Source organism: Asparagus officinalis, chromosome 3 (genome assembly GCF_001876935.1).
Source record: "Asparagus officinalis chromosome 3, Aspof.V1, whole genome shotgun sequence".
NCBI lineage: Eukaryota > Viridiplantae > Streptophyta > Magnoliopsida > Asparagales > Asparagaceae > Asparagus > Asparagus officinalis.
In genome coordinates this window covers 67,229,782-67,243,235 of record NC_033796.1, presented here as the reverse complement: position 1 = coordinate 67,243,235, position 13,454 = coordinate 67,229,782, and the positions used below count along the sequence as shown (strand labels likewise).

The following is a 13,454-nucleotide window of genomic DNA, read 5'->3' as shown; positions in this document are numbered from 1 at the left end:
TGAAGAATGGTTTTTAATGAAAAAAAAAAAAAAAGAAAATTTGGATTTAACCAAAAAAAATTTATTTAAAAAACCTCTGGCCAAGAGGTTCTTTTTTTTTTACGCCAAATAATTTAAGCCACTAAGTTTTGCCTTTAACGGACTTTCCCATCTATTAAAAAAACAAAAAAAAAAAAAAAAAAAAAAATGAAAAAACTTAAACAATTGTCAAAGGAAAAAAAAGTTTTTATCTTTTAAAAAAAAAGTTTTTTTTTTTTTTTTTTTAACCAATTTTGGATTTTTTTTAAAAAGACAGAAACAAAAAAAAAAAAAAGGACAGTTCAAAAACAGGTTTTTTAAAAAAAAAATTCTTAAAAGAGGCAAAAGTTTTCTTCTTTGTTTTTCTCTTCACCCAAAAACTTGAAAATATAAAAAAAAAAAAAAGCAGGATGAAACCTTAAAATTTTTTTTTTCAAAAAAAACCTTTTCTTCAACAAATTTTTTTAAAAAAACTTGTTAGAAACCAAAGCCCCCCAAAAAATGTTTTTTTTTACTAAAAATTAAAAACCCCCCAAAAGCAAAAAAACCGCAATTTGCCAAAAAAAAAAAAAAAAAAAAAAACAGAGTTTTTTTTTTACCGAAAACATAAAAAAAAAAAAAAAAAACTTTTAAATTTAACCCCAATTTTTCCTGCAAAAAACAAAGCTTGGGCTTGGATGTTCAAAGTTTGGGAGGCCCCAAAAAGGGAATTAAGAAGGCAAAGAAAAAAAAAAAAAACACGTTACCGCCACTTATTCTTTTAAGAGGTTTTCTTTTTCCTCGTTTTGAATTTGTTTTAAAAAACCCCAAAAAAAAAATTTACGTCAACTTGAAAAATTTAGTTTTTAAAAAAAAAAAAAAAAAAAAAAAGGCATACTAAAACCCAATTAAAAAAAAAATGCCATTTTCAAATCGAGGGGGAACTTTTGGCCTTTTAGAATTTTTTTCAAAATTTTTCCAAAACCATCTTATTGACTTTTACCAAAAAAAAAAAAAAAGGGAAAAAAAAAAAAAAAAAAGGTTCCCCAAATTCTTCAAAAAAAACGCCTGCAAAAGGCAGGGGCGAAGTTTCAAATTGGAAAAAGAAAATTCTTCAAAAAAAAAAAAAAAACAAAAACAACCTTTTACCCCCTTCAAAATTAAATTCTCCCCTTCCTTTCCTTAAAATTTTTCCGTCAAACCCCCAATCGCCCTTCCTAAAAAAAAAAGCCTTGCGATTCAAAACGGCCCCTTCCGTTTCTTTCGAAAAACATTTTCTCGAGGGCCCGAAAAAAACAAAGCTCCGGGGAACGGCCGAAACACGGGTTCCGCGAAAAACGGAGCGTTCCTCCTTTTTGCCTAGAAAAAGCGGAACTTTTTGGGCCAGGCCCCAATTTTTTTCGCAAAAAAAATCGGCGCGGTTTTTTCTTTTTTCCCCGGGGGTTTCCCCGGCTTTGGAAAACCCCGCCCCAAAAGGGTTAAAAGGGCACGGGGGCCCGGGCCCGCGGGAATCTTTCCCTTCCTTTTTTTTTGGGGGGACCGGAGGGGTTTTTGAAAGGAATTGGAAAAGGCCGGGGCTGCTTGCGGGGGCCGATTTTTTGCTTTTTGCCCCCCCCAACCATCCCCTCGCGAGGGAAGCCGAAAAAAAAAAAAAGGCGGGGGGGCTTTTTTTCCATTCGGGCCGAAAGTCTTAGGCCCAAAGGGCCGCGCGGGGGAATTTTGTGGGGGAAGGGTTTTGGGGCCCCGATTGGCGTTTTCGATTTCCGGGTGTTAAAAAAAAAAAGGCGGGTCGTTTTGGGGGAATTTCTCTTGGAGGGTTTTTTTCTTTTCTTGATCCTTTTCCCGCCCAATTGGCTTTTTTTTGTTGCCGAGACGAAGGGAAGAAGAGAAGAAGAAAAAAAAGAAGAGAAGCGTTCTTGGAAAACAGGGCTTATTTTCGAGGGGAGGAAAAAAAAAAGCGAAAAAAAAAAAAGTTTTTTGGGGGCTTTTTTTAAAGGGGGGTAAAAAAAAATACCTCGGCTTGAAGTTTGGCGCCTGGGTAAATTGGTTCCGACTCTTTGTATGGGCTGGCTTTGCTGTCTTCCCTTGGGCCTTTAATATCGGTGGTGGTGGGCGACGGGTTTAGCATTGCTGACCGGTTTTTTTTCGAGCTTTGCAGACATACCGAAGGATGGAGATCCTCCTTGTATGGTATTAATAATGTTGATGATACAATGGGAGAAGTACGAGAACTACTCTCAAAGGCATACAAAACAGGTGCGGAAATAAGGCCCACATTAAAAAAGAATCATGCTACATATGCATATTTTAATATTAAATTAGAAACCTTCTGTTTTGTATGGATGATTGCATTTTCTATTTCATCATGCAATATATTTATTTATTCTTATAGTAGTATGTATTAATTAAAGGAAATTACACTAGTGCCCCCCATGAACTTTTAACATTTTGCAATATTATTTTACTTACCCTTGTTATATATATTTTATTTATATTTCTACTGATACTTTTATGAACTTTCTCTACTCTATATATATTAAGTATAAGAGAAAGAGTATACCCAGATATTTGCTCTCAAAGTTCGATGTCGCGGTAGAGGTACACCGCTGAGATAATCTTTCAATGTAGATCATATTCTGTAGAGGGTATATCAAGTAACTTTAGACATGTGGTTATATCCTCAACATTATGTCTTGTCTATTTTGTCTATTTATACTTCTAGATATATTACTACATATTATGTAAATAATTATATTTCATTTGATAGGTAATCTTATGTTTTTAGGCATTATGTATTATATAGTAGTTAATAAATGTATCCATAATAATAGTCTTAGATCTCCTAACCTTGCATGTCTTAATTACAATATTGATAAATACGATATTTATGTACTCTAAAATTGAGTGTTAATTTCTAATTTATGCGTTGGATAATATAAAAGGGACCTCATAGGGATTTTTATTAATTTTTGTTTATAGGTTTTTGATTTTGCTCTTAATCACGTGAGTTTTTTTACATGCTGTCACGGTCAGATCTTATGTAAATCTAGTTATCATTATCTTTATTGTCTTTTTTCTATAACAATGTTATGTGGGTTTTTTATGGTGGTGATTTTTGGAAGTTATTAGGTAGTTTAGTGTATTTTTGAAAGGTCTTGGAGGTCTAATTTGATTTTAAAAGTTATTTTAGGTTTGACTACAAGGAACCCTATGAGTTAAGAGTTATAATTTAACTATTAAGTAATAGATGAGTGTGGCTGAATGGGGTATAGTTACAAAGAAAGATAATCCAACTTGTATCTGCTTGATTACACCTAGAGCGATCTCTAGATATAGTTAATGATATTCGAAGGTAGCTATAGTAGGTAAGTGACCGCTATTTAGGTAGTTATAGTACGTGATCTGATATACTTGTAGTATGATATACGCTATATTATACGTGTATATATAGTATGGTATTATATATTATATAGGAATATGGGTATGCTTGGGGTACCAAGCACCAAAATTTGGCTGGCTTGGCTGAGTGAGGTGGTCATCACTTATCCTCCAGCTCATTTCAAATTGGGGCGACCACATTCACATGGCGTTGAATGTCGGTCCTCCAATTTAATGAGTGGATCGGGGAATGAGACACATCACTACCAAGCACAAAATTTGTGCTTGATACCAGTATGTACCCATTTTCTCATATAGTATAGTATAGTATAAGTGTACTATATAGTAGTATATGATAGGGCTCAGGGGTAGGTACCGGTACTAGCTACGTTATATATATAGCGTAACTATGAATGAGGTGATATAGAGGGAGAGAGAGAGATGTGTATGCTTGGGTACCAACCATCACATTTTTATCCTTAGTAGGAGGGATGACAGTATTTGCACCCTCCACGTATTTAAAATCGAGGGGCCCACATTCACATGGGTTTGGAGGAGTTGGGTTGGAATAAAGTAATGGTGGATGGGAATAGGAGGACTGACCTTACTACCAAGGCACAAATTTGCTTGTGTTTGGGGTTACTAAGCATACTCATACATATTTTTCTTTTATTTACTACTATGATATTATTTATATAGTAGTATATAGCAGGTATATATATATATATATTACTATATATATATATAAATTAAAGAAATTAGAAGAATTCGTGCGAGCAGGCATAAAACTTGTATAGGAAATCCTTCAAATTCCTAATGGCACAGAAATTTGATATGTGTCATATTATAAAGATACAAAGTTTACATGTGTTATATCATAAATATCCACATATCTCTTTATCCTATAAGAAGATGAAATCTAGACACCTTAATCTTACATTCACCTAAGAATTCTCATCAAATTAAAATTATCTGAAATTAGAAAATTCTAATAATCCAATATTTTATAATCATTCTCATATTATAACTATTCATAATTAGAATCTTATGATTATACATTAAAATGTAGAAATTAAAGAAAAAAGCAATTAAAAAGCCTTTCTAAATAAAATAATGGATTTTTTTTAACCCCCCCCCCCCAACACACACACACACAAAACACCACTTCCAACTATTTTAATTTGAGAAAGCCCGACTGAAGTTTGAGCATATTGTAGATATCCCCTCAACTACGAAAATTCGAGATGACCCCTTCAGTTTTCCTAACTTAACCACCCTAAAACATGGGGCGTGACACCCCATCAACTATTTTAATTTGAGAACACACCTCAGACTTGAGTTTATTATAGTGTCACGCCCCGCTTCCCAAAATACCCAGGAATCAGAACGTGAACAAGCCCGCGACATATTAGATTAAGGAGAATAAATAAAAATAAACATTTCTCTCAAATCTAATACGCTAAGCGTCTAGAAATAAATACAATACGAAGTCACAGGTCCCCGATCACAGATAGTAAGAATATAATGAACAACACAGAATAAAATAATATCATATCACAAATAGGATAACATCCGAGACATAAAAATACGGGCCAAACATGCCCTTATACAAATCTAAACAAATGAACTGAAGAAATATGAAATACATTGATCAAGCAGGAATGGAAAGAACTACAAAAGTAACTAGGACCAACATATAATAAAAAAAGGACTAGGCTTCGACTTCTTCTTCTGCTCAGTCTGCAAAGCACTCCTGCTGAGAATACTCGGGCTCTGACGTATCTCCAAGCTGGACCTGTTCTTCCTCTAAGTCTGACATACACCAGAGAAAACATGTGTACGTCAGCGTGCATGGCATACGGCAAGACCCCACAAAACAAATAGAACAACGAAAACCAAGGGGAAAATGATACGATAACAAAATGACAAAAGAAACGTACAACTGGAAATCCAAAAAAATTAATCAAGTAACAAGTCGAACATGCAACTAGCGATCAGAAATCATCCAAGTCACAATATCATACAACTAGATGGAGTTAATACTTAAAAATCTACAACTCGAGACGTAGTACGTCAAGCGAAATAATCCAAACAAGGAAACCCTCATGTATATACCATATGTCTAAAATTGTAGATAATTAAATATTAACCCCGATCTATGTATGAAAAGAAATACAACTGACCTGCATCTCACAAGAATCCATAATCACCCAAGTGGCAAAATCATACTACTAGCCATCCTATCACAACTCACTGGTCCACATCTCAACAAAACTAACAAAGTCCATCATAAAGCACGCAAGCATATTATTCTTGTTTTACATGTTATTTGAATTGGAGAAGAATATTTTGATGTATATAATCGGGTCCTCGTAAACCTGTCCGGGGGCCGCCTTCAAGTCAAGTATTGGCCCTCTGGTCCATGTATATAACACTCACGATATCACGATAACAAGAAAGCATTGTGCCCGTTTATATACATGTTATATTCTCCGTCTAATTCCCCTTTATAACCCCATGTTTGTCATATTAATTACATAACTATACATGAAATATCGTGCACTAGCCACGGAGTTACCATGGAACGACTTCTGTAAAACTATGAAAATAACCGTGACCCACAACATGTCTGATCAAGAGTGTATCATCTAGTCAACGCTATAATAGTAATAATCAAGGAAACCTTATATCGGGATATCGATATCGAGGGAACTCGGAACTCCTCATATCGGGATATCGATGTCGAGTGAGTATAGCCATGCTGTGAAGCACGCTTATAAATCATACTTTTAACAGAAGTCATCTTCATGTACAGTCTTTCCTATTGGGTAACAACTAAGTGATAAAACAACAAGATTCTACACAACTATTCATATCAAGCAATCCCACACATGTAATAATATATCACGGACTAATCAATTAATTAACTCATAACAGATCTAGAAATTGAATGACGAGTCACATAAAATTTATGATAAAACTAAGAATTAAAAAGAAATAATCAAGGTTCGGGATCTTGCTTCGGTTGTTGTCAAACTAATCGACGCTGACAGTGTGGGTCCGCGGTCTGATCTGGGCGCGGGTAGGAACGACGTGCTGCTGGCTTGGCGTGGCGATGACAAGCTCAAGAGGGGGTTCGACGGCGGATGTCGGGCTGTGCACGGCGTCGGTGGCGGCGTGGTTGGTGCGGTTTGAGAAAGCGTCAGGTCAGCGTGCAGCGGCGACGGCAGTGAAGGCGCGGCTACTGCAGGGGTTGGTTTACAAGGTCTGTGGGTTTTAGTCGACGGCTGTCAGGGAAGCCCGGCCAGATGACGGACAACTCAGTAGGGAGGAGGGGAGGATCTGAGCGGGAGTTCGTTCAGGGTGAGGCCGGGAAGGCATGGGGGACGTTGGAAGGCGGCCTTGCGATCTGCTTGGGCCGGAGTCCAGGCACGGCTGACCGTGGGGGGCGAGTTGGGATGGGACGGGCCAAGGCGCGTCGATGATGACGCTTAGGCGGATCTGAGGGAGGCGGTCGGGTGGCTATTCGTCGATACAAACAAAAAAAGAAAAAAAAAACGTGAAGAGGCGTGGCGGCGGTCAGAAGGCGACGGGAGGTGACGGCCGACGGGTCGGGGCGACGCGAGCGATCCGGGGGGTTTGGGTGGTGATGGGTTCGGCTGTTTGGGAAGGAAGAGAAGAGAATGAATTGCGGCGGCTGTTGTTTTGGGGAAGGAGAAGAAAAAATAAATATGTGTTGTGTGTGTGTCGTAATATATATATGTATATATATATAATACATATCAATATATTACATGATATATATATATATATATATATATGTTATCATAATATATATATAATATATAATACTACATAATACTAAGTATATATATAATATACGTATAAATATAGTATATACCATAGTAATAATTAGGGTTTAGGGTTAATTAATTTAAAACAAAATTAATTAAAAAGAAATAAATACTGATATTTAAAAATCAAAATAATTATGGGATAATTATGTACACAGTAAAACGTACAAGTTATGCTAATACGACATGTAATACGCAATAGTAAAAATAATACAATAAATATACAAATAATACGTAATTAATAATACAACATATTATATGAAATAATATGCAATAATAAAAATAATACAACGTATTATTCAAATTAACATGTAACAGTATCGATAACACAACAGACTAATTCCAGCAATTTTTACTGCACTAAATAAATTTATAAATATTTAAATCATTTACATAAATATAGAACTTAGACTTTAAATCATAGAAAACTATAGAAATTCGAGAAAAATATAAATACTCTTTTAAAAATCATAATTAAATATTTTAAAATACTAAAAAATTATTTTAACTAGTATTAAAATTCACGATCCTTACATTCTACCCCCTTAAAACAAATTTCATCCTCGAAATTAAAATAAAAGTAATACAGAAAGAATCCAAGGACAGAGATATGAAACGATATCCATAAACAGAGGAGAATGTAAAACAAAACGACATAAGGTAAGATACAAGATGTGACAGCTAAGATATCACTATCGCATTTTAGACTCGCAACAAAGTCCAAACATATACTATGACACAAACATATTTAACTGTGTGAACTTGTTATACAGTACTTGTAAATATATAAGTAATCTAATCAGTATAAAGTATAAGATAAACAATAATATAGAATAAAAAAAATAGGTACAATATAAATAAACAATCATATAGAGTGAATCATACAAATAATATACAAGCGTTCATAGAAACAAAGCAAAAACATATTAAGTAAGAATAAAGTCAAGTAAGAACAATAAATCTAAAGCAACCACAAAAATAAAATACAATAGAAACAGACAGAAACATAAATAACATAATAAGAAAAGTCAAAAAATCTAAAATACATAACGGTTTAAACAAAACATAATATCACGGTATAACTATGGTTAATCAAAAACAAAAGAAATTTAATTATGAAAAACACAATCAATACAAGTTCAAACTAAAGATATTAAAAACACAATGTAAGATACAAAATCAATAAAAACGAGTAAACGAGCGAAAAACAAACATCAACAGGATCATATAACAAAATAGAATGATATAATAATAAGTATAAATCAAAGATAATAGGAAAAGTAATCATAAAGCAATTAGAATAATAATACATACAAAATAAACACAATAAAAGAAAACATATTTAATTGATGGAATGATGAAAAGTAGTCTGAAAATAGAAAGATATAAAGACAGTCAAGTATAAATAGCTAAACACAATTATTAAAACAATTATACAATCAAATAATCATGTAAAGCAGTATACAAAATTTAGCAGATAAATAATTCATTATACAAATATTAGGAATTTACAAATTGTATACACAGAAATTTAGAATGCGACAACAATATAATTATGTAAAAAATAAGCAACACAATGCAAGTGGAATATTAGAAGGTAATTGAACATAAACCAAAATGATATGATATACAAAACAATACAAAGCAGACAATCATGGAAAGACAAAGTGATAGGACACAACAACATATAAGAAAATGAATTATATGTAGTATATCATATCAAAAACAAAATAAATAATTATAGTCGTATATCACAGCACTAATTATCGAAAACACACACTTTATATAAATATTATGACTAAATAAATGAAGCAAACTAACATGAAAAAAGAACAAAATAAAAAGTAAGTAGAATGAATAAGAAACTATATATAGAAAATAAGTAAGCAAAACATAAACAAAACTAAAAAAGATGAAATGATTGAGAAATTAAATCAAACAATGATGATACATGTAATTGGAAGTAAATAATAAAATGAAATATACTAAATAAAACTACTTTATACTTAAATAAACAAGCTAGCAAGTTAATAATACACTTATAATATAATATACAATAGCAGACAAATAAAATGACTGAAATATACTAAAACACGAAAATAACGTAATATTACTAGAAAAGCACCAGATATAAGACAAGAATGCAGAACAAATCAGGCAGAAGTAACATAAAGATTATAATAAGGTATACAGAACATACATAATTACAATTGAAAATAACATTAAGAAATAAACATAGATAAAAACACATTAATACATATAGACAAACAAACAGAGGCAAATCATAATAATAATAAATAGTAGAATGAAACAATACATAATAATTATTAGCATACAAACAATTATATAAAACAAGTAAATAATAAAAAATCATAGTTAGGCTCAAAGAAACACAAATAAAATCAAAGTATAAAAATAAAAGATATAAAAACAAAAGAGATAAACAAGATTCAGAAACATATGATGTGTATAACAAATATAATCATTATGTATAATAAGCGTTAAAAATAAAAACACATACATGATAATAAGCATATAAAAATTCTGTATACTCATGGTACTAATCATGCTAATAAAAATAAATTTTGATGGAAAGAGTCACAAAATATTATATGATAAATTAGACATAAGAGTAAACACGTGATTCAAAATAAACATATTATATAAAACATAATAAGAAGAATATAATTATATATTCGACAAACAATATGATAAATTAGAAGTATTAGTAATATTCATAAATATAAACAAGATACAACAATAATAATCATCACTATATAAAATCAATTCAGACATAGTAGTATATTGTGTAGTAGTCAAAAATAACATAAATACAATCAGTGTAATATACATAAATAAAATGTATAATACATAAAACATGAACTATAAAAGATAAAATAGATTTATAAACAAACAAAAACATACAATATAATACTATATTTGATACATAAAATAATATAATAAATAATACAGAATTCAATACAATCAAATGATATATAAGTCAAAGCAAAGAAAAGATAGCGTAAAAATAATAACATATAAAATAATGACCGGCACGAGGATAAAGGAGTTATACAAAGAGAGGGTAATCGCGAAGCGATGGGACAAGAACCATGGAAAACTCCGGAGTTAAAGAGTGATAAGATAGGGACGAAACGAAATCTATCAAGAAAATAGGATAATGGCTCAAGATTAGTCTTACGGATAAAATATGATATGTATCTAAATTGTCCACTATATTCTTACTAGTGAGGACTCAGGATCATGATCGAGATCGTGACCTACATGGGCCACCACTAAAACCTGTCACGCCCCGCTTCCCAAAATACCCGGGAATCGAAACGTGAACAAGCCCGCGACGTATTAGATTAAGGAGAATAGATAAAAATAAATATTTCTCCTAAATCTAATATGCTAAGTGTCTAAAAATAAATACAATACGAAGTCACAGGTTCCCGATCACAGATAGCAAGAATATAATGAACAACACAGAATAAAATAATATCATCTCCCAAATGGGATAACATCCGAGACATAAAAATACGGGTCAAACATGCCCTTATACAAATCTGAACAAATGAACTGAAGAAATATGAAATACATTGATCAAGCAGGAATAGAAAGAACTACAAAAGCAACTAGGACCAACAGATAATAAAAGAAACGACTAGGCTTCGACTTCTTCTACTCTGTCTGCAAAGCACTCCTGCTGAGAATACTCGGGTTCTGGCGCATCTCCAAGATGGACATGTTCTTCCTCTAAGTCTGACGTACACCAGAGAAAACAGATATACGTCAGCGTGCATGGCACACAGCAAGACCTTGTAGGCATCGAAAATTGCCTATAGGTCTCCACGAACGGTTCAGTGTTAAAGAGCGACGATGAACGTCACTATCCGATGCCCAATTAGATCCATCGACGTCGACGACGATTGAATGATCGATTGAGCACGTGAGGCGGCTGAGAATTTCGGAACAACGAGACCCCAATCGGAAAGCCCGGCACTATTCACAAAAGGACAACGTCTTCGTGCCTGCGACCACTCAAGTAAGACAATCAACCACCAAGATGGGATCGAAATTCTCGTCAGCATCGCAATCGCAATTGGAATCATCAATGCGAGTAGGACGAAGAATCTAGACGGGGTAAGCAATCTAAATCACCTACGGACTCTCAGAGTTCGAAAACCCCAAGGGTGTCTCAGAAATTCCGAGACACCCAGGGTGTCTCGGAAATTCGAGACACCCAAGGGTGTTCGGAAAATCGAGACAGATCAGATGGTGATGACCCACTAGAGGGTGTCTCGGGATTTTCCGAGACACGCTAGGGTGTCCTCGGAAATCGAGACAAGCCCCAAGGGTTCGGAATTTCCGAGACACCTAGGTTGTTCTTCGGATTTCCGAGATCCCACTAGGGTGTCTCGGATTTCGTAGAGAAACCTGGGTGTCTTAGGCAACCTACGGGGCTCGCTAGCGCTATAAATAGCCCCTTAACGTCATTGGAAGATCTGGATTTGGAGAGGGCCCTTGCGAAGCCTCTGCTGTCACGAGATAGATACCTAAAGTGGTCGACTCGCTTCCATCAACGGAGGAGAGTCTACAGTCAAGTCTCATGCACCATTCACGTCTGATTCCTTTAGTATGTTAAGCCTTGGCGTTAATACTAAGTAAAGAGATAATCATCTCTGTTTAGGCCGAGATGACGCTTTAAGCTCTAAGATCTACAGCGATTCGATCGAAGGCTTGTCCGATTATATTCTTGGATCAGAAGTTCTATGACCCAAAGAGATTCACGCGGATCGACGAGCTGTCTCGTTTATCGCGGATTAGGATTGATTGACCCGGTGGTCCACGATATTGATCTGTCCCCGGTGTCGACATTGGCCAAAAGACCCATGCATAGCGAGACCCGCCAAAACGGGATTTCGTGTTGTATTTTTGATAAAGTGTATACTTTGTTTTGTTGCAGCAAGGAGGTCTTGAAAAGAAGACGACTTTTTTTTATCGATTCTTGTTGTATACGTTGAAGTTTGGTAACAGATTCAAAGGCTAATGAAAATCAGCAATTTCCCCGAAAACAAGCTGGCGACCAATTGGAGTCCGCCGGACCTGGCTGCCTGAGATCGGAGTGATCGCACCGGCATAGTCCGGGTGAATGAAGAGATCTAGATACGAGATTGATCAACAGAAGTTCGAAGAGTACTCTCTTCCGTCTCGCTCCAGATACGCCTCTCCAAGCTAGGCGCAGGAAATGCCTCCTCTTCCAGAGTCGTTCGCGGGACACCCTTAGCGTTCAACAGACCAAGTGAACTGTACCTTGCCGGTCCTGCCTCGCTACTCACGTGGCGTCTCCGCGTCGCCCATAAACGTGGTTCGAGTCGCAGATACTGGGCATCTCTGCGCCAAGAAGATGGCTAATGAAAGCGTCCAGCATATCAAAGAGAACGCCGTCAAACGAGGGCGTCAACAACTTGCTCGTCATCTGCAAGGCTTTCGAGGCTATGGACGGGTGTGCTACAATGAAGATCTCCATCGAGTGACGACGCCTGGAACAACAATTCGGACGTAACGCAAACATTCCTCCTCCTGGCAGAGAACGAAAGTGGAGGTTGTGTCACGAGGACTCGTTCCAACCCGAAGAGAGATCAGAAGGCGCGCCATGGCTCGCGCATGCTCGGCTCTCCTATTCAGGAAAGCGAGGAGATCAAAGAAAGAAGAGGTGTCAAGACTCCGCAAAGGATCAAGAAGTGGGATTGCAAAGCGAACCATCAACGCCTAAGACGAGAGTGGAAGATGTTGCGGCACAAGCTTCCAAACTGAAGCCCCCCCCGAGTCCCATGTCCCTTACCCGGCACCCTCCGTGGGTCAGGTATGAACACGGACCCGCCGGCGCTTCACTCCAGTTCGTTCCTGTGAAAGCGTGTGCTCGTCCTTACAGGGAATTGCGAGGTAAAGTACCTATAAGGCACGATTGGGTGTTGAAGAGGTCCTCTATGATAACCCGACTGGGGGTCGTTCTAAACTCCCCCAGGAAAATAACCAACGGAAACCCTATTGCGACCGATCGGGTTGGCGTGCGAAGTTCAAAGAGCCGTTTAAGTTTTTACGTTCACAAAAAGCGTAGACTGGAACGTACGATACTTGAGAACGCTAATCAAGCGCATATTTCGTCTGATGCATGATAATATTGTACTGGAAAATCAATCGTCACACTCTATAGGTGCT

At 35.7% G+C, this 13,454-nt stretch overlaps 1 protein-coding gene across 1 annotated transcript in view; it reads right to left on the bottom strand.

Moving 5' to 3' along the window:
- Positions 1–13,454, bottom strand: part of LOC109835241 (ruvB-like 2) — a 36,221-nt gene that overhangs the window by 10,362 nt on the left and 12,405 nt on the right. The gene's annotated exons all lie outside the window — the stretch shown is intronic.